Source organism: Taudactylus pleione, unplaced genomic scaffold (genome assembly GCF_031769625.1).
Source record: "Taudactylus pleione unplaced genomic scaffold, aTauple2 ptg000122l, whole genome shotgun sequence".
Classification (NCBI taxonomy): domain Eukaryota; kingdom Metazoa; phylum Chordata; class Amphibia; order Anura; family Myobatrachidae; genus Taudactylus; species Taudactylus pleione.
In genome coordinates this window covers 7,469,855-7,495,328 of record NW_028284524.1, presented here as the reverse complement: position 1 = coordinate 7,495,328, position 25,474 = coordinate 7,469,855, and the positions used below count along the sequence as shown (strand labels likewise).

At 41.9% G+C, this 25,474-nt stretch overlaps 1 protein-coding gene and 1 long non-coding RNA gene across 3 annotated transcripts in view; one reads left to right on the top strand and one right to left on the bottom strand.

The window, feature by feature from the left end:
- SPEG (striated muscle enriched protein kinase) overlaps positions 1–25,474 on the bottom strand; it is a 246,545-nt gene that overhangs the window by 154,698 nt on the left and 66,373 nt on the right. The window contains exon 1 of one of the 2 annotated variants that reach the window (XM_088472326.1): positions 2,303–2,320. The exons of the other annotated variant lie outside the window; for it this stretch is intronic. The gene's annotated coding sequence lies outside the window, so the exon portion shown is untranslated. Of the gene's footprint in view, positions 1–2,302; positions 2,321–25,474 lie in introns of those variants that run through there. 2 annotated transcript variants of the gene reach the window in all.
- The window catches only part of LOC148524040 (uncharacterized), a 69,989-nt gene continuing 58,799 nt past the window's right edge, over positions 14,285–25,474 (top strand). Inside the window, exons 1-2 of the long non-coding RNA XR_015878396.1 lie at positions 14,285–14,382; positions 17,384–17,495. This is a non-coding gene — a long non-coding RNA (uncharacterized LOC148524040). The remainder of the gene's footprint in view (positions 14,383–17,383; positions 17,496–25,474) is intronic.

The window sequence follows — 25,474 nt, the reverse complement described above, 5'->3', positions numbered from 1 at the left end:
TATTCCCCAATTGGGTGTGAGGTCCGCATGCTTTTTGCAGAGAAAATCTTGCTCCCAATTAAATTCCTCCCTTATACCCCTTTTACCCCAGAGCTAAAACCCAGGTTATTGCAGGGTTAACCCAGGTAGCTCCTTGGTGTAAAAAGGGACAGGGTTGGATTCCCAGGTGGAGTGACCTGGCAATCCAACCCAGGTAACTTGCAGGGTTTAATACAGGAATAACCTGTGAAACCCTGCAATGTAAACGGAGCGATCCAGGTCACGGTGACCTGGATCATGCCGCATTGTCTGCCGATTGGCCAGCTTCAGTGACACTTGGAGAGGACGTCATCTCCAAGCATCCACTTCAACGCTGGTAAAGTCGGGTCTCTGCAGACCCAGCTCCGGTGTGAACGGCGCCAACTCAGGAATATCCTGGGTCGGTGGCGGGGAAATTCCAGGTCTGATCCGGAGTGGAACCCTGTTCCAACCTTAGGTATAAAAGCAATATTATTCTCTTTCCTAAATAATCCTCTAATCTTTATCATTACCCATTCATACAACTTTGCCCAACAGTTTGTTAATATAGGTTTTCTAATATTCTTTCATATTGTGAGGATATGTCATAAGAATCTGTAAACATATATATTGCCTTGTGAACAACTCACTAATGTTTTTACCGATTATATTTTTCTTTATTCTAAATAATTAGAATGAGGAAGCATCAGCACAGACTGCCTTTTGCTTCATTACTACTAGCATAAGCATTGCCTCATTTACTATACATTTTACTTAGCAACAAACTGAGGGCCCGATTCAGTAATGTACGCAAATGCGAGTACGCACACAGGACGAGCGATTGTTTACCATAGCGCATAAGTATAAGCTGTACTGCCTGTGAGCAGTGATCGCATTGCGATTATGGATGCATAGAGGGATCCATTGCAAAATGACTGACAGGCTGTCAGTGTTTGGGGGTGGTTACAGGGGGGGGGCAGAAAAATGCAGGCATGCCTGTGCGTTTGAATGCCATTTCAAGGGTGTGCATAAATTGGCCACTGCGATTGCATACGCAGCATGAGAGCGAACTGCGTGTGAGGAGACATGCAGTGTCTGCGGCAGGTCAGACTTGTTGTAAATGCTGCACACCTGTGATGTCCGTCGATGGTACCGATGTTTACACAGAAGAGCGAAATTGGACGGATATGAGAATGCAGCATTGGGTGTCTTTATGTCAGCTGTGCTTTGGCAGGCATTAGCATATTTTAGCAACTGTGATCCGTAGGCGATTGCAGTTGCAATCGCAATTGCGTACACTACTAAATCAGGCCCTGGATACATTTGCATATTTTTGCCACTGCCAGAAATAGAGTTATCACCTAGTTGTACTTCTTCAACCATTTAAAACCACTACTTAACATGAACCAGAGTGAGCATCCATTATAGGATAGCTATCACATCATATAGCTCATTATTCGGATCTTCTTACTGCTGGAAATAATCACTGGCACATAATTGTAATATCAGATGTCCTTGGTTTTAACCACTGATAGTACCTGACATATTGTACTTAAAGGTGTGACTAAATAAAGTAAACTCTGCTTCACTATTTGATGAAAGTGAAAATAGAGATTCACCATTTTCATTAAAATGTGTACTTCCAAAATGGGCTAGACAATCATAATTTCATTTGTGATATGATTCTCTATAAACTTGATATTGGAGATTCACAATAAAATAAGAACGTCAATTAGAGGGGTTGGACAGACTGACTAGTAATACTGAATAGTGCAAAAAGAAAAAGATTTTTGTTTTCCACCAATCAGTGTGCTATTAAAAAAAAATATACCAGATGAGATAACAAGGTATTGCCTGGGTATTCATAAACAGCTGTAAAGCAAATTAAAAATTATTTTTCATTGTCGGTCTGTAAAAAAAATACCTGAATATGGTAAATCTGTACTACACTAGTATAAAATAATGTCTGATATATTATTTCTCTACATGATTTTTTTGTGTATTAAACAAGAGCTTTTTCTTTACATGTGTCAAATGAAATGCCATGAATTATAACTTTTCTCTTAATTTAGCCACCACTAGGCTGTCAGATGATAATAATAATAATCATAATAATAATAACATAACTTAAGTATATTTAGTAGTTGGATAAGATAGGACAGTCAGAGCTGTGGAGTTGGACGGTAGTAAAATAGAGGTGTTGGAGGCGAAGGTTTGATGTACAGACTCCACAGCTCTGAAGAACATAGTGGTTTTCTTGCAGAGCTGGGAGAAATAAAACAATACTTGAGTCCAGTTTTCTTACCATAGCTGTGTTTCCTGCAGGAGCGGAATACTTCGCTTCCATAGGGGCAGCGAGAGAAAGAGATATATCACAAACTGTTAGTAATGTCACAAGGATTAAAATTATACAACAATAAGCAGTCACACTCATGCAAACTGTACTGCTGCATGCAAACACTAGATGCCGCTATAAGCCAGAAGCTTCATGCATTTTAGAGATGACTGAGCTGTAATTGATACTCATTTCTCTTTGATGCAGTAAGACTGCTATTCTGAGCTTTGACCTCTAGAGGTCACCAGCAATTGCATTTGACACCGAAATCACAAGAATCAATATATTTTTACCATTTTATACAATGGTGAATTTTTATGTATGTTTTTGTTACAGGGTACAGAGCGGTGTCCTTATTTCTGTGTTGTTGTTTTTTTTCCAGATGGTCTTGCAATTGCAATATGGCTCAATTAGAACTGCCCTAAATTAAAGTGGGTAGAATAAGCATTCAATTGGTATTTTCACTGGCTAATAGTCTGTATTAGCTTGCCTTTTCAGTTGGGAGGACAATTATTTGTATGCAGTAACAGGAAAATGCTGCTACTCTTGGAACAGTATTTTTCGAAGACCTATTACAGTTTAGAGAGACCTGGATGGATCTGCTTAGATCAAAACCAAGGGTGTGCCTAACCCTCCTGCTGCCTGAGGCTGATGCTAAAATGGGGCTTGTCTTTGTACTGTACAAACTAACATCAACATTTGCATTGTTGCATTGTACTGTATGTTACAATAGTAGACATTGCTATTTCATTAGGTTTTTTTTTAAACAATTTTTTTATTGACAGATTGACAAAGAAAACAAAAAACATTGTCAGGTATACATATTGATACAAAAAATATCCAATAGTATTCAGGCAGATGGACACAAGGTATATTGCAAAAAAAAGGGGGTGTAAACATAATATAACTCCCACATAGAAAATCTGGTCATAAGGCCAACCGCATCAACTAGAAAGTTATACCAGAACCCAGGACCTCCAAATTGTACCATTCTGTCAAACCAAAACATTTTCGCTATCTCATTTGTTTTTATATTTAACATTAATGTAATAATTACTAGATTTCGATTACGGCAGCAACAAACAAAAAATTATTTTACATTAATTGACAACTATCTTTTTAGTGCTTTATAGCGCATGCATGTATATATATATATATATATATATATATATATGGAGAAAAGACAAGGCGGCACTCAGCAGACTTTTCAAGAAGAATACAAATCCTTTAATCCAAGGATTTTTGTTCTTCTTGAAAAGTCTGCTGAGTGCCGCCTTGTCTTTCCTCCGTATATTTGGATGGGCCGTCATCCTAGGTGGGCACAGCAGCCAGTTATTTCCTTCAGTGCGACAGGAGTGCCGGGCTTGTTTTTTCTGATATATATTTAATTTTTTTTCGTTTAATCTCATGCATTTTAATGAGTGCTTAAAAAATTCCCTATGTCTTATGGTCTGCTCATATATTACAAGACGTTTAGTCGTGCACTTTAGACGCTACCTCCCTTAGTGCATTATAAGCACACATGTGACATTATCTTTGTATTACCCAAAGTAATGTTTTTAATTTAAGGCTAATGTGGAGTGAAAACACCCTTGTGACCCTGCCATTAAAACCAATGGATCCCCTTGTGATAATACTTAATGCAATGTTTATATTCAGAAAACAAATCATAATATACTGCATGAAAGTTGCATTTTACCTTTCACAGAGCTTCAGTGAGTCAACGCTGATTTTATTCTGGGTCATTAACAGTTAAAAAATTAAAACTGTAATTACTCTCATCTGTTCTGTTTGACACCAGAGTTTTAAGATCGACTTCTCAGTTTCATAGGCAAAGTCCAGCCAAATTCTAAATAATGTTATTTTACTGGGACAAGACATATCCCCCAAAAATGCTACTTCTGATCCGAGTTTGTAGATAAGATCGACTCGTACTCAGTCAGGCAGAGGTTTCCATGGTGATTTCTGGCCTTATTTTGGATGCCAATTATTTGCGTTTTGATTTTGGTAGAAGCAGTCCCCAAACCCACCCTCTACGAGTGACAGTGAGCGTAGACACAAAGCTGATTCATATAAATTTCATGTCATGGTTTAAAGTGCGGGTAAGAAATATACTGTATGTCCTAGGTGATAAACTGGAAAATTATCCAAATCACACCTTGTAACATTCACAAATACACTGGCAATGATTTTAGTTCCAATACAGAGCTTTCAGAGGATAATTTCATTGTACTGTTTACTCCCATGACTATCTGCAGCTAATAAGTTGCATATGTCAAAGACAAGTTCCTTCAGGAGTAGTGTTAGACACTGTTATTTTATGTAGACTAATAAAAGTTTTTTTTGGGCAAATGTACAGCAGATATGATAAAAAAGTAAACAAAATACATAGCAATAATTTATTGTATAAAGTAGCGTTTTTCTTCCCTGAAACTAAACTAGGAAATTGAAAATATTATTACACTAATTTAGAGTTAGATATAGAAATGTGACTGCGGCACTCAGACATTTTTTATGAGAATGTTTATAGGAAACATAAGCCCAGCTGCATTAATCACCTGATGCTCCTTGCTCCTGATGCTGGACAAGCTGGCCAGGCGATAGGCATGGGGTGGTGGTTACCATGGAAGGTCCATAGATATTGTAACTGTTGACTGTTAAGCACAAGGAGTGCTGGGACTTTAATGTTTATTTGCTCATTTTCTGTTATGTGCCTGTGTGTATCCAGGATTATGCTCACATATGCTAAGGTGCAGTGTTTGCTGCCATTAAAAAGACACTGCTTCACTGAGTAACTGCCTGTCTGGAGTCCTCATTTCTTTACCCTGTGTTATAATATATACATTTAAATATTTAATTTGTAATATTATATTATCTGCAAATGAAACCGCTGTTATTCAAAATTCCACATACAAAGTTATGATTACCATGTAACTGTCTAATGATAATGTAATAGGATCTATAAGCTCTAATACAGACTGAATAATACTGTATTCTCAGCAAAGTGCTCTGTAATATGTGTGTAAAAAATGTTATTAAATAAGAAATCTGGACACTGTTCATAACATCTGAATAATATAAACAAAATACATTTGCCAGTATTTACAACTTTTCTATGTATTTCAATTACTAGCAGCTGCTAAATTCTCCATGAAATTTGCCTTCAGACTTTTACGAATTTCTGCTTTTCGGTCCAATATTATTATTAATGTCAATTTGTAAGGCACCACAGTGCTAATAAAACATTTATACATTATATGCATTTATATCTTAAGATACATTTGGTGTTGTTATTTAAGTCTTCTTAACATATATTATGCTAAGGTAAGCCTATTGAGAAAGCTCTAGTTTAATGTAAACACTTCATGTATACTTGGAAAATAATGTACTTTTAATAGAATGATTTTAACCAGCAGGTATAGGTATTAAGGTCGAGAGCTAGGGAAAGTGCAGAGTTAATATTTTAATCCTTCATGGCAGTGGTTCCCAAACTGGGTGCTGGGGCACTTGCACTGATTGCCTAGTCCAGGATCAAATCAAATTAATTACGGCTCATGTAATAGGAAAAATCAGAGTTGTTGGTGGACAAACAGAAGCACAACCCTGTCCAACACCACACAACTGAACCTGAAGGTGACAAGTAAATATAATTTGCTTAATTTAATAATTTTTGCTGAATTTATCAATAACAAACTTTTGGCCTAGGGGTGCTGTGAAAACAATGCTGATACTCTAGGGCACTATGAAGAAATTTATGGTAAAGAAAATAGCCTTATATTGTGAAAGTCACCTTAAAGATATCCTCAGAATGTATTCTAAGGGCCAGTTATAGGGCCAAATGTAATAGGGTAAGAGTTTAGAAAATGTGAGAGTTTAGCAGCAAACTCTCACACTATTACATTGGCCGAGATGTATTTTCAAAATGGGAAAACATCTGGATGAGAGTTTAAATCGTGAAAGTTTACCCTCCCCCTCTTCCTACCCTAACCCTCCCTCCCTGACATCTGAACCTAACCTCCCCCCTTGGTGCCTAAACCTAACATCCCCCTCCCACATTCTAAAGCTATCCCTCCCCCCTAGTGCCTAACCCTCCCCCCAACCCCCATACTTACGTTCGGGATGCTGGCGGCCGGGATTCTGACATGTGTTGGAATTCCGGCGCAGGTATTCTAACCACCTACATCCCCTGTGTCAGGATACTGAACGTATCCCATTTGGCCCTTATTATTCACGAGTACCAGGACTGTAGATCTGAATAGTTTCAAGTCAGAAACTAAATTTGTTAAACAATTGCAGCAATGCATTGTACTGAGATTTTAATAATAAAAATATTCGTTACTCTTCCAGAATTAAAGTTTTTTTTTCTATTAAAAAGCATTTGTTGGGCTGTGATTTTGTGTCAGCTCTTCCACCATTAATCTTGATTTTTTTTTTTTGTTGCTTTTGGATCTCAGAAATGTAGAATATGAATTCAAATAAACTCTGGGATTGTGCAGTAAGTGACATCAGAAGGAAGTAATAAAATTAAAGATTAGTCATTAATTAATATGAAGTGTGAAGAACTAAGTGGGCATGAGATGTGTCAAGACAGAGCTGCAATGACATAACCAGCATAAGATAAAATAACAACATGCCTAAGAGAGCACCACTCGCCTACACATAGTTACATACATATTGTGGGTGCTATCAATTTTCATGAAGTGGAGTATATCAGTTCTCTAGGAACCAGTGAGATCACTAATGTTCCCAACTATCCTGGGAGCACTGTCCCATCATCCTGCCATATCAGGACTTTTGCTGAATCGTATTGATTGCACAAAAAGAACCTACAATCTCTCAAACTGCTGATTCACAATTTATTAACAATATAAAATGACAGAGTTACGATAAAAATATGCATATATGATCAATTCGTCTAAATCTAAAATGTTCTCTCTTATTGGTTCTCTGCCTGATTACCCTACCCTTCCTTGTCCATTGCAAATTAACTCTCTTCATTCAGTACTTGGGTGTCTCCATCTCCCCCAACCCTGCAGATTTCGCAGGCCATAATGTTATGCCTAATACTTCTTATTTGAAACAAAAGATACATATTTGGCAAAAAAAACTTCTGCTCACTGTTACTGGTTGTATTAACCTGTTTACATTGATTATCCAGCCTAAATATTTGTATATTTTTCAGTGCTCTCCTATTTTTATCCCTAGGAAAAATGTATGTTATTGATTCTATCCTTTCTTCCTTTATATGGGGGCGGGGTGGGATGGAACTGAGCATTCCATTATGTACTGTGTAGACCTAAATCCTCTGCCAGCTTCACCCAACCCAATTTGGGAATTTACTATATGGCTTCTCAACTAGTGCATTTGGTTCATTGGCTGGGTGATCATTCTGATGCGTCCTTGGCGGGGTTCTTTGTTGAGCAGACAGGGTTTCCCTTATCTCCTTTACAGGTCTTGCTCTCTAAACACCTGACAGGGGGTCAGGCTCCATTATTACGTCACTGGTTTGGCTATTTGCTCATGATTTATTTGTGGGAGTTTCAATACCAATTTTTCAGAGCTTGGCATGCTCGGTTCTGAGATCTTTTGGCTGTCTTATGGTATCTTTAAAATAGGCTACTTGTTTCACAATGGTGTTTTAAATAATTTTGAGCAATTACGGTCTTAGCTCCTAGCTCCGCCTTCTATAGATATCTCTAGCTACGTCGCGCTGTGCAACCCAGTTCGGTAGTGGCCCTCTCCTGGTCTTTCCTTCTTAAGACCACATGGCTAAGAAAGTTGATTTCTTATCTCTATTGTGATCTTAATTCCCGCTGTTTGCCGGATGCTCTTATTTCCCTTAAGTGTAAATGGAAGGCTGATTTAGGTCCTCTCCAGGATGACCACTGGGTTCAGATCCTGGGATCTCTCCAGTACACACATCTCCGTGTGTCTGATTTCTACATATTCATTATTTTATTCTTTATAGATTTTACAGCACCCCTGGTACTCTTGTCAAGAGAGGTGTCTGTGCGTCGACTAAATGTCCTAAATGCCAGGCTCTGGGATGAGACTTTTGGCATGTGCTTTGGGCCTGCCTTGGGGTTCAACTTTTTGGCGATATAGGTGTGGTCCGATATCAGATCTATTGTCCCAGCACTGTTGCCTGCTGATGCCAGGCTATGCCTGTTGGTTAAATATTGAAGAGTTTTTTAATGCCGCTATTTATAGATATGTCATGGGCCTGTCCACCCTTGCTAAGGTTATTATTGCCCAATCCTGGTGCGCCATAGATTCTTCGGATATTTATAAATGGCGGGCACTTGTTAATGACACCATAAATCATGAGCGTTATCAGTAGGAATAGTTTAAAGACATTTCATAAACTTTGCGATAGGTGGTCTCTGTCCCCATTGTCTGCTCATAAAACTCTTCCATAGTTTTATATATATTTTTTTTTGTTTTGATTCCTCCACAAGCTGTGTTTGTATTTGTGTTCTCAGTTCTTTTTGTTATTGTGTTGCTTGGGCCTGCACATTTCTTCTAAATTCCTATGTTCACTGTAGCTTATGTTATTATTATGTACCTTGTCAGCACATGTAGTACTTTGTGTGTTTTTGTTTATGTCTTTCCTCTTTTATGTTATAAAATCAATAAAGACTACCTAATTTTAAAAAAGTATGCATATGCACACATTTTATAGAATACTAAAAACACAGTAATTACACGATGTACACAAATGAAATGAGAGCTCAGACTTGATTAATGATATTGTGTTATTTTATATTGTTAATGAATTGTGAATCAGCAATGTCAGGGTTTTTGTTTTTTTTTGCGCAGCCAATCCTCTTCTTGTTTTGCATATATTTGCAGAACCAGTGACATCACTGAGGCATGTGTATCCATGGTACAATTGTAACATAAATTAAGATCCGGTATTTCTGGACAATCTGAAAAAATGATATAGGGATATATATTTACGAAGCAGCAAGTTTCAGATGAAAATTTAAAGCAGCATTGACATTAAGTGTAAAACCCGGCGTGCTTAATGTGGGTGCCACTTATAAAAGCTGACGCTTCGTAAATATAGCCCATAGAATGCTGCTAACAATGTGCTAGTGGTTTCACTGTGTGTGCCTAACAATCTTTTATATCCAGTATTGACTGACTTATTAGCTCTTGGAACTTTTAGTACATCACATATACAGTACATTTGTGAACGTTATAAGTAGCACTTTGGAATAAATCAGTGCCTTAGTGCTTAGTGTTTTTTTTATTGCTAAAATGTTTACTTTTTTATTTATAAATGAAACTATATTAAACAAGCATACAAATGATGGATATTGGAGTACATGATGGTAAAGCAACGCACCATGAGTAAAACGTCCGAAGACCCTCCGTGAGTGTCCTGATTTCTACAGAGGAGAAAGAGAAGCAATTGAGTTATCTGCCAAATGACTAGGGTGCATTGAATGTATGGACAACCCTTCACTGACCCTGGCTATGCTTCACAATCTAATCTACTGTAGAAGATCCAGTGGTAGGAGATTTATATTGCATAAATTAATAATAACTCCAGCAGGAATTCTTGTCCCATCGTCATGGAAATGGCTGCTGACCCTGTCACCATCACTTAAGGTCTTTCGAGCTCTATACAATAATGTGTAGAAACAAGGAGAAGTAATGATCACCTATAAGCGGGTGGGGGTAGCAATATTCTCCAGTATTCCTATTACTAGCCAGTTAGTTATAGGTGTCCACGACGCTGGTGGTTACCAGACCTGGGCGTTAATAGAATGTTGTTATAATGATCTTTAGCAGGACATAATAATGTACAGCGTGGGAAAACCACAATATGCAAGAACATTATGTTGTAAAATTAAATTGTTGATATTGCCTACACTGTGTGTGTGTGTATATATATATATATATATATATATATATATACACACACACACACACATATATACATATATATACACACACACACACATACTGTATATATGCCATTTACCTCAGTATCACATACGGCAATATCTCATACCTGCCATTTGCCTTAATATTACTAGTGATCATTCTAGATCCGGCGCAGGGCGTATTACGGGAGGGGCGAGGCTGCTGAAGTGAGCCTCTCAGATGCCAGGTCCAATTGGGTCGGAAGAGGGCCTGGAATGGGCTTATGCTGGAAGGTTTCTGGGAGGGGATGGAATAGGGCAGTATTGGATGGAGCAGGGGACGGCTGAGGTGTATGTTAAACTTGTCATATATCTTAATATCACATCACATACTGTACTTCTAATATACTATATTCCTATACCTCCAATAAGCAACAATATACTATACCTGCCATATACCTCAATATTCAGCTACTTATAATTTTTTTATTTCTAACAAACTGACATTTGAGTGGAGCATGACATAAGTAAATACCATATAATTATAAAACAGAAGGTAAAAATATTACATCACGGCGCACTTCCAAAATACATCAATATCACTCGCTTCCAATATAATGCAATCTCATACCTAAAATATACCTCAATATGACACACTTCCAATATTTGGCAATTACACATACTTCATACTTACGGACTTTCGAATGTTTTCCTCCGGGAGAGTGCCCGGAGGGGAGATGCAGCTAATCACTGTGCACTTCTCGTCATTAGGCCTCAAATATCAGGTCTATGAAGAGGGGCCGGGGGCAAAATGACATGACTCTTTGTGAATCACCCTCCTATCCTGCCCATTTCACTAGGTTGTCTAATCCTCCAGTGTCCCTGAAATTCTGGGATTAAAGGAAAGATGGTAGACTTTAAGGGGGCGATTCAATTATTTGAGAGAATTCGCTCCCGTGTAAAGTGGCTGGGAGCTAATTCAATTGTTTGCATGATCAACACAGCACTGGTTGTAACAGCCGCATTTTTGTGACCTAATCCACGGGTTTAGCCGCATTAACCAGCTTCTCCCATGCTAAGTGCATACTTGCCTACCTGCACAGCACACTTTTCTGGCCCCCCTCTGTGCCGACCTAGCTGCCCCCTCCCAGACATGGTGCAAGCAGAAAACCGTGGTAATTGCAGCCTCGGGGCTGGTCAACCAAAACAACTGAATTAGTTCCCGCCCATTTTAGACAGGAGCTAGCTCTCTCAAACAATTGAATTGCCCCCTAAGAAACAGGTGTGTTTTGTTGGCATGTTAAAAAACAATACAGCCTGGTAGACAATCTGATACTGTGGGACAGTGTGTTCCAGAGCAGGAGAACAGCATGGTGGAAGCCTTGGATGTGGAAATGAGAGGAATCAATGCGGAAGAAAGGTGGAAATCATCAGAAAAGCGGAGAGGGCAAGAGGAGGTGTGGACTGAGATGAGGTGGGAAGGAGTGATTGAGTGCTGTAATGTGTGGATGAGGAGCTTAAAGTGGATTCTGTGGGGGAAGGGGAGCCGTTGAAAGAGGGGAGAGAGAATTAGGGCAACAAGAGATGAAAATGAGGCAAGCAGCAAGAGTACCAGAGAGTAAGTGGTTGCAGTAGTCCAGGTAGGAGATAACATGGATAAGAGATTTGGGCCCGTATTCAATTTGAGCCGAGCCGTGTTAACTTAACACGGCCCGGGCTTAACGCCAACTCGCCTGGCTAGCAGGGTGCCTAGAATAGTACCCTGCAGTCAGAATCTATGCAGCAGTACCTCCTGAAGCGTCTTTAGGACGCTTCAGACAGTCACACCGCTGCCCTTACAGCCCCCCGGAGCATCCTCAGGATGCTCCGTGCATTGCGGTAATCACCGATAACTGTGGCCCCGCCCCACATGACGACTCATGGAGGGGCGTGGCTTGCACCAGGCCCGCAAATAATAATGTTATATATATATATCAAAATGGCCCTCGGCGGAAAAAAGGTTCCCCACCCGATATAGATAGATAGATAGATATAGATAGATAGATAGATAGATAGATATGTATGTAGAACTGACACAATGAGCTTAACTAGATTTTACCCAGCACCCTGATAGCTAAACTATCAGATAAAAAGCACTTTTACACTTGTGATTCACCACAATATCACACACCTCCAATAGCCTGTAATATCTCATTGTGTGATATATAGAATTGCGACATTCCTCTGAATCACGCTGTATATCTCATCTCCACTATGCTTACAGGCACCACAAAATTCACATTACAGGATCTTAAGCTGGGTACACACTTGGCGATATATCGCTCTTTTAGTGACAAGCAATATATCGCCAGTGCACCGGCGGGTGTGTATACCCAATATGTCTGTGAACAACGTCGTTCACACACATATCAGGTCGGCCCAGCAGCATAGCCGATATGACTGAACGATATATAGGTGCATCTGGCTGTGTGTATTTATGGGCAACCTGTCGATTGCTCGTATACTTGCTGCAGGGGCCCATCAACACTGGCATCTCAACTGCGTGGGCAATTTAAATGCCTGCCCAGTTGTGATGTCAGCCTAGACATATAGAGCGGCCAATTGATAAATTTGTAGTTTACCAAACGTCCGCTAGAATGGCGAATCGGTCTCCTGATAGATCTGTTGTCCTAATGTGTACCCAACATTATATGTATATGCCAGGCAACATTGCACAGATACAGGGAGCGCAGCTAACTTGATGGAAGTTGCTGATCATGGATTATATATTAGCCCCTTCCACTCTGATGTTTCCTACATGTGTGTAGCATGCACTGACTGCAAAATGTGCAATAGTTTTGCTATATGTGTATACCAGCAAATCCCCGTAAATCACCAAAAATGACTGTCTTTATGGGACCTGCTAGTCCTATAAATATGCATATAGCATTAGCAGCAGCTGCAATATTGTGCTATTATGCACATATTTAATACTATGCATCAAACACAGATACGCCTTTTAAGGTCCCTACACACTAGATGATATTTTGAATACAACAAATCGTTAGAATTGTCAAGTGTGTATGCACTATGCCGCTCCGGCGTCGTTGTTCGTCGCATCTTCAGATCTTTTGTACACGCAGGAAGAGCTGGCAATCTCATTACTGATTCCCCTCAGATCATCCAGTGTGTACGCTCTACCGAACAACCAGGCTATATGGTTACATTATATAGTTAACGATCTGATCACCAGAAGATGCAAGATATATCATTTGGGCTTTTGGAAGATTGCACAGAGCATATGCACTTTATCAGTGGTCGGGGAACAGGGGTAAATTACCCCATTTGGGGTAAAACTGAATTCCTGGGGGTAATGGACGGACAGCCGGGCATGCATATGAATCATTGCATTCCCTGCCGTCTGTCCATTACCCCCAGGAATGGAGGTCACTGGTGTCGGGTGCAGAGGTGCACCCGCTGCACCCGGCGTCAGTGACCTCCAGCCCGGCGCCGCAGGGAGGCTCTAAGCCTGACGCCCGCTGAGATGTTATTACCAGCGGGCACCCAGCTCCTTCCCTGCAGCGCCGCGTTAGCCGAAGGCTGGAGTTCTCTTCTGAAACAGGGTTAGGTACGGATTTTGGACCCCCTCTGTTTATTAAAAGAACAAATGGGTTATAATAATACGACCCGTGCAGTGCTCAGTGAAAACCTTAAGCAGGAGCCTATTGCTATGCAGCCTATGACAGACACCTTAACTGCACTTGAAACATGCTATATTTGGACTGTATGGAGGCGCCATACTCACAAATATGTGCAGCTGACAGGCACATAAGAGCTTCATTCTGTCTTTAGTAAATTACCCTGAATATCACTACTTACGGAATTACAGCTCTGAGACTGACCATGACCAGCATTGTTCGCAACTGCAACTGCTGCTGTCACTGTGCGTGTGCTGCTGAGACTGAAAGCCAAACTCTCACTAACCTGTAGAAAAGAAGGGGGCGGAGTCTGGGAAAGGGCGGGGCTACTCGGCAACCTGTGCTGATCGGATTGCAATGCATCATGGGAAATAGCATATTATAGCTACAGGCCAGGGTGCGGTCCGCGGAGCGGTGGTGGGCCTGGGCTAGACCTATGCATATGCTGGCACTTTGCATGATGCTATGCTTTATGCAATAACAAACTCTGTTCTTTAAGGTAAGTTACCCCCATACTCATCCATAAGTTATATCAAAGTGACTAGGATCTATAGACTGCAATCACCAGATCTTGCCGGGTTTCCACCTGCTACACAAATGACAGCATCCCTGATATAACGTCTATGGAGTGTAATCTGATTTTAGGTTAATGATTAGTCGTGAATCTCACAACTGACCACATTAAATATGCGGTATATGACAAAATGAAGCTAGAGCTGACACGCCTCTCTGTCCCGCCAGAGCAGCGGAGTATAGCCTCTGTGCACTTACACAGCGTGCAGGTCTAACAAAGGCTTTGGCCATGTTAGAGCATTGAATATTTTATGAGTAGCCCGCAGTGCAGCTGTTCACAGGAGAACATAGCATCACAACCAATAGCTGGGAGATTCTCTACTCGCACAGCACATATTACACAAGTATCCGCATTGTGGTGCCTATAAATAAAATAGGTGAGAGGCCAGGCAATTACTATACAGATGTATACACAATCATGCACTAGTATTCTAACACTTCCAGCTCAAGCCATTGTATTAAGGTGGTATGTCTGCCAGCAGTACTGTCCTGGGAAAAACTTGCTGGCTATAAGGCACTCAGGCCCCCATTTATCAATGATCGCTTTTGCAACGCAATCAGGGCATGCCAGTAACGCCCATGATCGCATTGCAAAATGCAATCATAATGGCCGGATGTATCATCCGGGACATGCAGCGACACGGGCTCCGAAGAGATATGTCTCCGGAGAGCTGCCGGCCAGTGCGGGGGGTGGTGTGCATGCACAGTCCCACGGACTGCACATGCACAGCTGCCATAGCCGGGGAGGGTTCCGGCAGATTCCTCCGCCGGCTAATTATGCACAGTGTAGCCCATAGGCTACAGCGGCTAACGCCATCTTCAGATGGCGTTACCTGCGTGTGCCAATATCTGGAGTGCATCGCATTCCGGATATTGGTAAATCTGGCAGCATCGAATTCCCCATAGAAACCTATGGGGGGATGCGGTTGACTGCGGTAATGGAGGGATCACAGCAGGTATTGGAGATATCTGCTGCAGTCCCTCTGTGATACATCTGGTTGTTTTCGGGGATTATACCTCAAATGCACTTTGATAAATGGGCCCCTGTATAAATATTTATATAGCGCTGGCATTGCTATATCTATAATGGGTGCAGGGCGTGTGGTGCATGGGACTCTCTCCACCAGCAGGCACAGAAATCATCGGGAAAATGGAGCCTGCACCATTTACCTGGAGATTTGTGCATGTGCAGTAGACTCGGGCACAATGGCAGAGTCTACTCTGCGCTAGGGATGTGCAGGCTCGGATAGGTTCGAGTTTGCACGTGGAGTTCGGATTTTTCCCTCCAAAAAAACGGAACTCAGAACGAGGCAAAACGTCATCTTACATGGACGAACATCATCATTCCTGGACAAAAGACCAGGAATGATGATGTTCGTCCATGTAAGATGACGTTTTGCCTCGTTCTGAGTTCCGTTTTTTTGGAGGGAAAAATCCGAACTCCACGTGCAAACTCGAACCTATCCGAGCCTGCACATCCCTACTCTGCGCACACACCGGCACGAGAGGGAGGGCGCACGGATACCTCTTCTGAGTGTTGGCATCCTTCATTGCACTTTACAGCTGAAATATGTGCTTCCCAGAGAACTACTGACCATCGTGTGTTGCTAGTCGCTAAGACTACCGGGAACTGGCCAGAACACTTAAGCTGGCCACACACATGGCGATCTGCACACGATCAGCCGATGTGTACGATTTCCCTTGAAACTCTCCCCGGCAGCTCTGCACACCATTTGGTGTCCAATCTTCAAACGATCTCTCCTGCATCCAGACTTTCACAGTGCATCGTGTCCTAGATTGTCAGATCTGCCCTACTGCACGGCAGATCTGAAGATGTGATGAGCGACCAGCGGGGGACGGGATTTGGCCATATTTTACACGATCTGTTGTTCCAATGTGTCGGAATCGGCCAGATCGGGTAAAATATCGCTATGTGTGGGGCCAGTATTAGAATGGTTTTACAGCAGAATAATACAGACAGGCAGTAGTGCTTCTTTGCCAGATTTTATAATGCAAGAGGGCAACAAAGGCACATTCGCACATGGGAATTTGATAGGAGAGGTGGGTTAGAGTATCAAGTGACAAATTGGACAGGCATGGCATACTTGGCCATTGTGCGTTATGGATCCAGTTTTTTCCATATATTTAGGGCTTGATTCAGATCCGCATGCAAATGTCTCCCAGATCGCGATTTCCAAAATATGCTAATGACTCATCTGTTGTTCAGTGCTTAGAGATTCCCACTAAAAGCATCTCACATCCGCCGCTCGCACATAAAACTGGAAACAGAAATATCGAAAACAGATCAGGCGGCCATCAGCCTTCTGTGTAAATCTAAGATGCCGCAGACACAGCGGGTCTCCAGACTCGCAGAGGGCTCTCCTGCTGCGAGCAAGGATGCAGTGGCTAATTTATGCACACCCTGAAAACAGTGTTTAAACAGTCCAACACATCTGTGTTTTTTTTTTAACCACCCTCTGTTACCTTCCCCAAAACGGACTACCTGTCACTCACTTTGCGAGTGAATCCTCTGTGTGTGCGTGATCAGAAAACAGTTGCTGCGCATGCGCAGTGCAGCTTTCAGACATGCGCAATGGCTAACAATCTCTCAGGCTGTGTAAATATCGGCATTGCGTGTGGATTTGAATCAGGCCCTCAGTGTGAATCCAACTTTTTTCTGTGTATTTAGTATGGATCTGGCTTTTTAAGTACTGTATATTTAATATTGATCCGGCTTTTAACCACACCTGATAGTTACTCATTTTCAGGCAGACATTGTGATTTGTTGTCTGCACTGAACTGATGACAGCCCCCACTAAGAACATGGAAATAATTATCTTGCAACATAAACCCCATTCATTAAATTACGTTGTATTTGTGAACCGTGATACTGTGCTTACTGCAAAGACCATGTGTCTCTATTACAGGAACAAATGCAATGCAATGCATGTTCAATGGGAATCAGTATGATTTACCGCCGGCTGTTCAAATCCCCACAGCGGAAGCCTGGCAGGGGTGAAGACCCCGTAGCTACAAAAGGTAAGTATTAACTAACCTTTTTTTTTTTACACCCCAACCCTCCCTTAAGGGTGCCTAACCCTAACCCCCCCTTCCCCACAGCTTAAACCTAAGTTCCCGGGGAGGGGGTGCCTAACTCTAACCTCCCCCTGGGGGTGCCTAACCATAACCCCCCCTTCCCCTAGCCTAACCTCCGGGGGGGTGCCTTACCCCAAGTCCCCCCCAGGGGCCTCTAATCGCACCCACCCCTGCACGGTGGTCCGCGACCGGCTTACCTTCGACTGGTAAGCCGGGTGTCGGGGTCCCGGCGTAGGTATAATGACAGGGATTTCGACATCTGTCATTTGTACCTTGCCGGGATTAGACAGTCGGGAAGCTGGCGGGAGGCATTGCGACCGTCGGCTTCCTAACTGCATCCCGTTCAATGAACTTAAAAGGAATACACAAGAAAAACAACAACGTAATTCTACTAGAGTGTTGGAGGCTGCTTCACATTAAAGGCCCCCATACATGGTGCGATATGCACCTTGCGACTGCCGATCCGATGGCCGACATATCGGGTGGTCCCCACAAACGGAGCGATCTGCTGTCTGACCGCCCGATATGCCGCCCCCCTCCCCCTCTAGTCTAGCGCTGCATGGGATCATACATCACATCCCCAGATCAAGTGAACATGCAGTAAGATCTGGATGTATGACCCCACACGAGCGCGCACTGGCCGATATCATGCCCACACTGTACGCTATAGCAGCGATATCGTACCAATCCGTCGGATCTACTGCTATATGTCACCGTGTATGTGGGCCTTTACTCTGCAATCCTTTCCAGTATTTTCTAGGTGACAGCAATGTTTGCTATACCTCAGTTTGAGTAAGGCTGGGTACACACTTTAGCAACGATAATTAGTGTTGACATTAGAACGAATGCCCGTGAACAGTGATTGTGCATCCACACTAGATGACTTTAATGAACGATCAGCGTTACGTCATTCATTAGCAATGCACTGATAATGATATCGCTTGGTTTGTTGTGCAGCACATCAAACCTGGCGACCGGTGCAAGCGAGCGGGGGAGTGCGCAATTGCCGGGACACACTAAGCGATATGTCATTACGAAACAGCATATCGGCCTGACATCGCTCTAGTATGTACCCAGCTTTATTTTATGATGTGTAACATTTATAGTGATATGAAATATTAATTGTTTCCCTCATCATAAATATATTTTTATTGCCAATCATTTAATATTGGCAACTTAATATAATGAATAAGCAATATTGGTTTATTAATGTTCATGCAGGAATGTTGCCTCCACTGATTCCCCCAAGGATTTTTGCATGTTTCACATTCATAGTTTCTCTCCATTCTCCATCTTGCCTGCAATCTGTGTACACACTCTGCTGTGTATTGCAGGCCAGGAAGGAAAACTGAACATTGAGCACATGAAGAGCGTAGATTGTTCCTGCACAGTTGGGAGAACTCGCAGTTAACACATTCTAATTGATCAGGTAGCAGGAGCTTATGAAAATAAGCAATGAGGTGGGTCTCCCCGCTGCTGCAGATCTGTCAGCCTCACAAGTCCCTGACTATAAGTCACGGATGCCATGTGCTAAAACCAATGCAAGGTTTTGGTGGTCTAGAGGGTACACTGCCCCGAACAGAAAAGTATTAGATCTGTTTATGCTTGAGCAAACCTGTAGCCATAAGGTCCAGTAAATCCCATTAGCCCTGGCATAAAGTTCAGCATATAGTCACTTGGTCCAGAATATTGCATTTTCTGTTTGAAACGTATTAATAATACATATATATTGACCTATATTTGTCTCCCTTACATGCTAGCAGCTGCCACTTTAAGGTCTTTTTATGTAAGTGAAGAATAACAATATCAGCAGGCACCCTGGTAATATGTAGAAAGATGGCACATGTCGCTGCATTATTTACAAGAATGTTTTTATGTCATTATATACATTTTCTACTCCACTTTTGTTAAATGCTAATATGCTTACTGCGAGGGGTTAAGCTGGGGATGGCAGTGCTGTGGTGGGTAATTGTGAGCTGAAAGATGCAGCACGGGATGTGTGGTAATGGCTTACAGCTTATCTGTGCTGGGCTGAACGCTTATTCTCTGAAAATCAGAGTAAAAAATGTCAGTGCAGACGTAACAATAGGAAAGTCTGTGACCCCCTATAAACTGTACATATTACTTACGCACAATGGGGCTGATTCAAAGCTGCACGCAAATCCATTTTCCAGACGGATCTTGCAATTACTAGCACTATGCATACTCCGCAGCCAAACATATACAGCCATGAGCAACTCTGGCCAGTTCAGAGTCATATTCACTTGCAGCTGAAAGAGCACAACTGGGTGGTGAGTGTGACAGTGCTGCATGTAGAGGGCATATAGGCAGAATTGCGGGCTATGTACAGAAACATCTGATCACTTGTGCCAGGTATAGGGCTGGTGTAAGTACTGTGCGCTAATGATGATGGCTATTTCTATAAGTGGATGGATATGATCATATGGATGTGACAAACCGCTTCATGAGACTGCACTGATTAATTGGATATGAGACACTTGTACAGAGTTCTGCCCAGGCTCTTTTCTGAGGGCGCATCGCCCAGCAGAAACAGCCTAACACCCGGAACTTACCCCCGCCCCAATGCACCGCTATCCCGGTCACCCTCAATGTGTCCTTGTTGACACGGATGCCGGATGCGACGCCGAGCATCGCCAACGTCACGTTCTTTACATTGGAGGCTCCGTGTCCGCCGGCAATAAGGACATGTTAGTGAAGGTTCCAGGTGACGGGACACGGTGCATTGGTGCGGGGGAGGTGCCGGGCAGGGGACACGGCATTGGGTCCGGGGAGAGTGCCGAGCAAGGGTAGGGGCGGGGGGGTAGTTGTCCATCACAGTGCAGGGGCGATGTCTGGCTGGAGGACAAAGATCCCCCCTCCTGTATAAAAGTTCAGGCGGGAACAGTCACCTGAACTGATTAAAGAGAACCTGCAAGTGGGACCAGTATCAGTAGAGCTGTATAAAAAATATATTCTGTGTAACCTGCAAGTGGGCACAGTATCTGGGCCTCTAAGAAGAAGAGAATTAATATATAAATTGTTATATCAAGTTTAAATCATTATAAGGTCAGGGTTATTATTGCGAAGGCCCCCACCCGGCTACTTCTTCATGCCACCCGGCTGGAAACATTTTCTGGGGATAACACTGTTGTATATCTGTGTATATCTGTGTTTGCACACAAAGTGCTACGGCAGCTGCTTTTTTCCACACCAAGGTCTGTTGTGCTTCATAAATAGATTCCGTTGCACACAAATATATATATATATACAAGTGTTGCATATCAAATTAAACAGTGCAGGCTTGTGTCGCATCCATTTGCAACTGACTTATTTCTGGGCGAAAAAGACGCTTGTTGCAATCCGAGTCAACGGCTCACTCGTGCCAGGCATCTCGCGAGGCACGACGTATTGAGGCAAGATGTGTGAGGGCACATCTCTACGTTAATGACAATTTTGTGAGCTGGACCAATATTCAAGAAATAATAATTTCCTCAAGAATATCAGGTCAATCACGTGGACACATAACTATCTGGATAAATCCTTATTGCATAAAGACACATCAGTGTGGTTTTATATAGGAATCTTTCAAATGCATTATTATTCCTGATTGCTCATGGGAGCTAATTGTTTAATCAATAAGCATTTGTGCTAAGCAACGGAGTACCAGCTTTTCTGCTATTCAAATAAAAAAAAAAGGAATCCCCATACTAAGATTGAACACATATTTTTTATCTGGCACAAAAAAAGCTCTTTGTAACTATAGCTTTACAGTCATTTATTGTGGTATTTGTAGTCAATTTGTACTTGATGGAGAGAGGCTCTGAGGCAGAAATCATTGTAATCAAGGCTTCGCTGTGCCTTTCTGCACCTCTAGTGTATAACACAGGAACAATTTGGATTAGGGGATGCAGAGCAGAGAGCGTAGGGAAGGGGGTGTACATCCTTAGGCCGTGCTAGCTGCTGAGTCACACTGTCTACGAGTATTGCATTTGAACAGATCCCATGGGATTTTGTCTGTGACGCTGGGATGTGACGTACTGTCTGTGACATCCATTCTCTCTTCCTTCACCTCTATGTACAGGGGACGTGATGCTTATGTGGCTGCATTTCTGCATGTACCACAGAATGCTTCTTGTGCTAGGTTTAAAATCCTGTCCAAGATAAACAGCATAGATTTTCAATAGTGATTTAATTAGTAATTAATGAACTGACCAAGTAAGCTCACTTCCATTATAATTAAAACAATTAGCTTTGTACGTTAGTATCCTAAATGTTTGGTGTTGTCTCTGTGAAGGGAAAGATATCATTATGTACTGTGCACAATATCAGAGTCCCTTATTCCCAGTGGCTTTTGGATGTAGACATAAGGATTAGGAGCCACTGTAGCTTATTATTATCATTTATTTTTATGGCGCCACAAATGTATCGCAGCGCCTTACAAAGTACATAAACAAATTGTAGACAAGCGACTTACAGAACAATACAATACAATACAGGACCAGGACATGGATAATATATATTGCTACATTAGCGACCATAACACCCAGATAAGCAACAGAGCATAAGCAGCAAAGTGTTAGGTGCCCTAGTGGTGAGTAAGACGTAGATGAAACTAAAGTAGGGAGAAGCACAAGAGGGCCCTGCTCGTAAGATTTAGATCTTACAAGTAAATCTACAATACATATAGACCTGAAAAATTACAATAATAAAAAATAAGAATAAGATAAAATATTTTTGTATATATAATTTTATGCTTATATGCTATTTTTGATGCTGTACGATTTCTTTTAATAGGTTTTAGCTGCATATGGACTGTTATAGTGAAAACTGTTTTTATTATGTTAACATGTTTGTCCAGGACAGTACAGTAACACATTATAAAAATACCATTTATAAATAAATATTTTTTTTATTTTTTACACCTGTTTGTGTTATTCCCATGTTATAAACATCTGGTTATTTATTCTGAGGTTAGCAGTTGTACTTTATTAATCTGTCACATCCTTGTGGCTCCTCCCAGATACATGCATATGTGCCCTCCCTAGTTAGAGACGCACTAGAACGATGGCTTCACGATTTGTCATATTAAAACAACGAATCGTGAAGATCATTTAGCGTGTACCCACAATTGTGCGATCCTGCAGGTCACATATGACCTCTTCTCATTGGCCAATGTTGCACGGCCTATCAGACAATATCGTATGCAGGCTGTGCAGTTTAATAAAGGTTCCGTCGTTCATTAAATTGCATAGTGTGTACGGGCAATCTTGGATGGATTTGTCCCGACCATCGGCAAGATTGCCTGACGTTTACCCGGCCTAAGGTTGTGTACCTGGCCTTAGGGTGCAGGTACAGTGTACTCTTTGATGCCACCCATACCCCCTGAATATCAATATTACTGTAAGTGCCAGTCTTATTAATTATTGTGTGGGGAATACAAGACGGTTCTGCTAATTTCACATTCACTGCCCCGGTGGGTATAAGTTTCAGTCTCGCACATTCAGTACCTGGCAACAATCTTCCACTTGCACAGTGAAGTAGGTTAATTAGTTAATTAAAAGGTAACTAGAGCAGGGCGGAAAACTTTTCCTCTTAGTTGCAGAAGAGAACTGAACTTTGGGACATTTATTTATGTGCTGGTTTAACTCCTTGTGCAGAATACATACAATAGACCACCCTTGGAGGCAGTGACATCATATATTCATGCAAATCTTATATACTATGCAATATAAACAAACATAGTAAGCCAGTAATTATGTTCAGGCTAAACAAAAAAAATAGATCAATAGAATATTGTATGAATATAATATTAGCCTTACAGAATGGACACTATAGACTTAGTCACATTTCTCTGATATAGATTTAACATACATTAGCCGTTCTATTGCGTCTCATTAATGTTTAGAATATGTATCACTGACTCCAGAGGTGGTTCTCACAACTTCACCCTTCCCCCGCCATTTGTGCTTCTCTAATGCATAAAGCCCACAAGCATCATTCCATTATCTGATACTCTGCTACCGCAGTGTTTTGCTGTGTACTGCTTTATATCATTTCCCTAGCAGCAGAGGGATGTGAAGAATATTACATGGGTTGTCCCTCTTACAGATTCTGTTCCTGTTAATAGCCTGCCGGAATCTCTCATTCACCATCCAGGTTTTGGGTCTGAAAGTGTTGCTAGCTCCAAGTTAAATTATAATTTTTCTGCAAAGACAATGGGGGAAATGTATCAAATCTTGGAGAGATAGTGTAGAAGTTCATCATAGCAACCAATCAGCTCCTGATATTTTTATAGCACAGCCTGTAAATTGTCAGAAGCTGATTGGTAGGTACTTTATCTCTCTCCAAGATCTAACAAATATCCCCCAATATATGATAAATTCTTCCACTCCAAATATCATGGTCATAAACAGAATGTCTGGCCTCATCTGAGTCGAAACTCATCCTGCTCTGCATATCCTTCTTACAGCCTTCTAGATCACTCCTGTAACATGAAGCAATGATCATCCTGCTCCACATATCATCCATATAACCTTCTGTATAACTCTTCCCACATGAGACAGCACTCATCCTGCATCCCATATCTTGTTTATAGCCTTCTAGATTAATCAAACAAGGCAGCTCTCATCCGGCTCCTCTTATTCTGCCTATTACCTCCTGTATAACTCTTCTCACTGGAGGCAGCGCTCGTCCTGCCTCACATATCTTGCTTATAGCATTCTGGATAACCGTTCTTAGGTGAGAAAGCTCTCATCCAGCTACACTTTTTCTTATAGCGCTCATCCTGCTCGTATATTTCCTGTCTATAATCTTATGTATAACTCTTCTGATGAAAGAGAGAGCGCTCATTCTGCTTCCCATAGCATGTTTATAGCCTTCTAGATGACTATTCACACCTAAGGCAGCACTCACTCTGCTTCACATATCTTGATTTCTGTGTAACTCTTCTCACCTGAGGAAGCACTCATCCTGCTCTACATATCCTCCTTATAACCTTCAGTATATCTCTTCTCACCTGAGGCAGCACTCATCCTGCTCTACATATCCTCCTGATAACCTTCAGTATATCTCTTCTCACCTGAGGCAGTACAACATCTGGAGAGCCACAGGCCTGTACTAGATCATTTTTAACAGCATGCACCATATATCCTGCCAATAACCATCTTAACTCTTTTTCCACAAGCATAGGCAAAACTAAGGGGTGGTCCGGGTGTGCACTGGACCACCCATTAGCCAGACTGACAGAAATTGTATTCAATAAACTTTCGGGTCCCCGGTAAGTACTGGGAGCCGAGGAAACTACTAGGAGTACCTCCCCTGCTCCGCCTTCCTTGCTGCCTCCATCAATGGGCCTTTCACTGTGTACTTACGTGACGTGCCTACTTGTGAAGTGTGATGAAGCAGCACCGAGGAACAGCAGTGAGGGACACTGCAGCAGCTGCCGCATGCTAGCTCAGGAGCAGGACACCGCGGCCAAATCACCAGCTGAGATACACACTTGGGTGTAGCCTCAGTTACTCTTGAAGACCAGGATAGAGACCCAGTCTGACAGTTGCCTGTGCTGGACCCTGAAGGGGAGGAGAGGGTGCCCTGAATAAGCTATAAGGTAAGTTACAGTGACTGTTAAGTGTAGCTGCTGTACATTGCATTTAGTGAGTGGGCTCTGCATTGCATCTAATAGGGGTGTGTTTGGGGGGGTGGGGGGCGTTGCATTTAGTAGGGGTGTGCATGTCTGATTGAAAGGTACATTTCAAAATATATTCAAAAAGAGACACACAGAGGGCCCCATCTATCAATGAAGGTTAACACCAGCAGCATTTTTCGTTTAGTATCACTGTGATACAAATGAAAAATACACTGGTATTTACCAATACTTACCCCTCCGGCGAGGTCCAGCGAAGTCCTCCGCGTCTGCGAGGTCC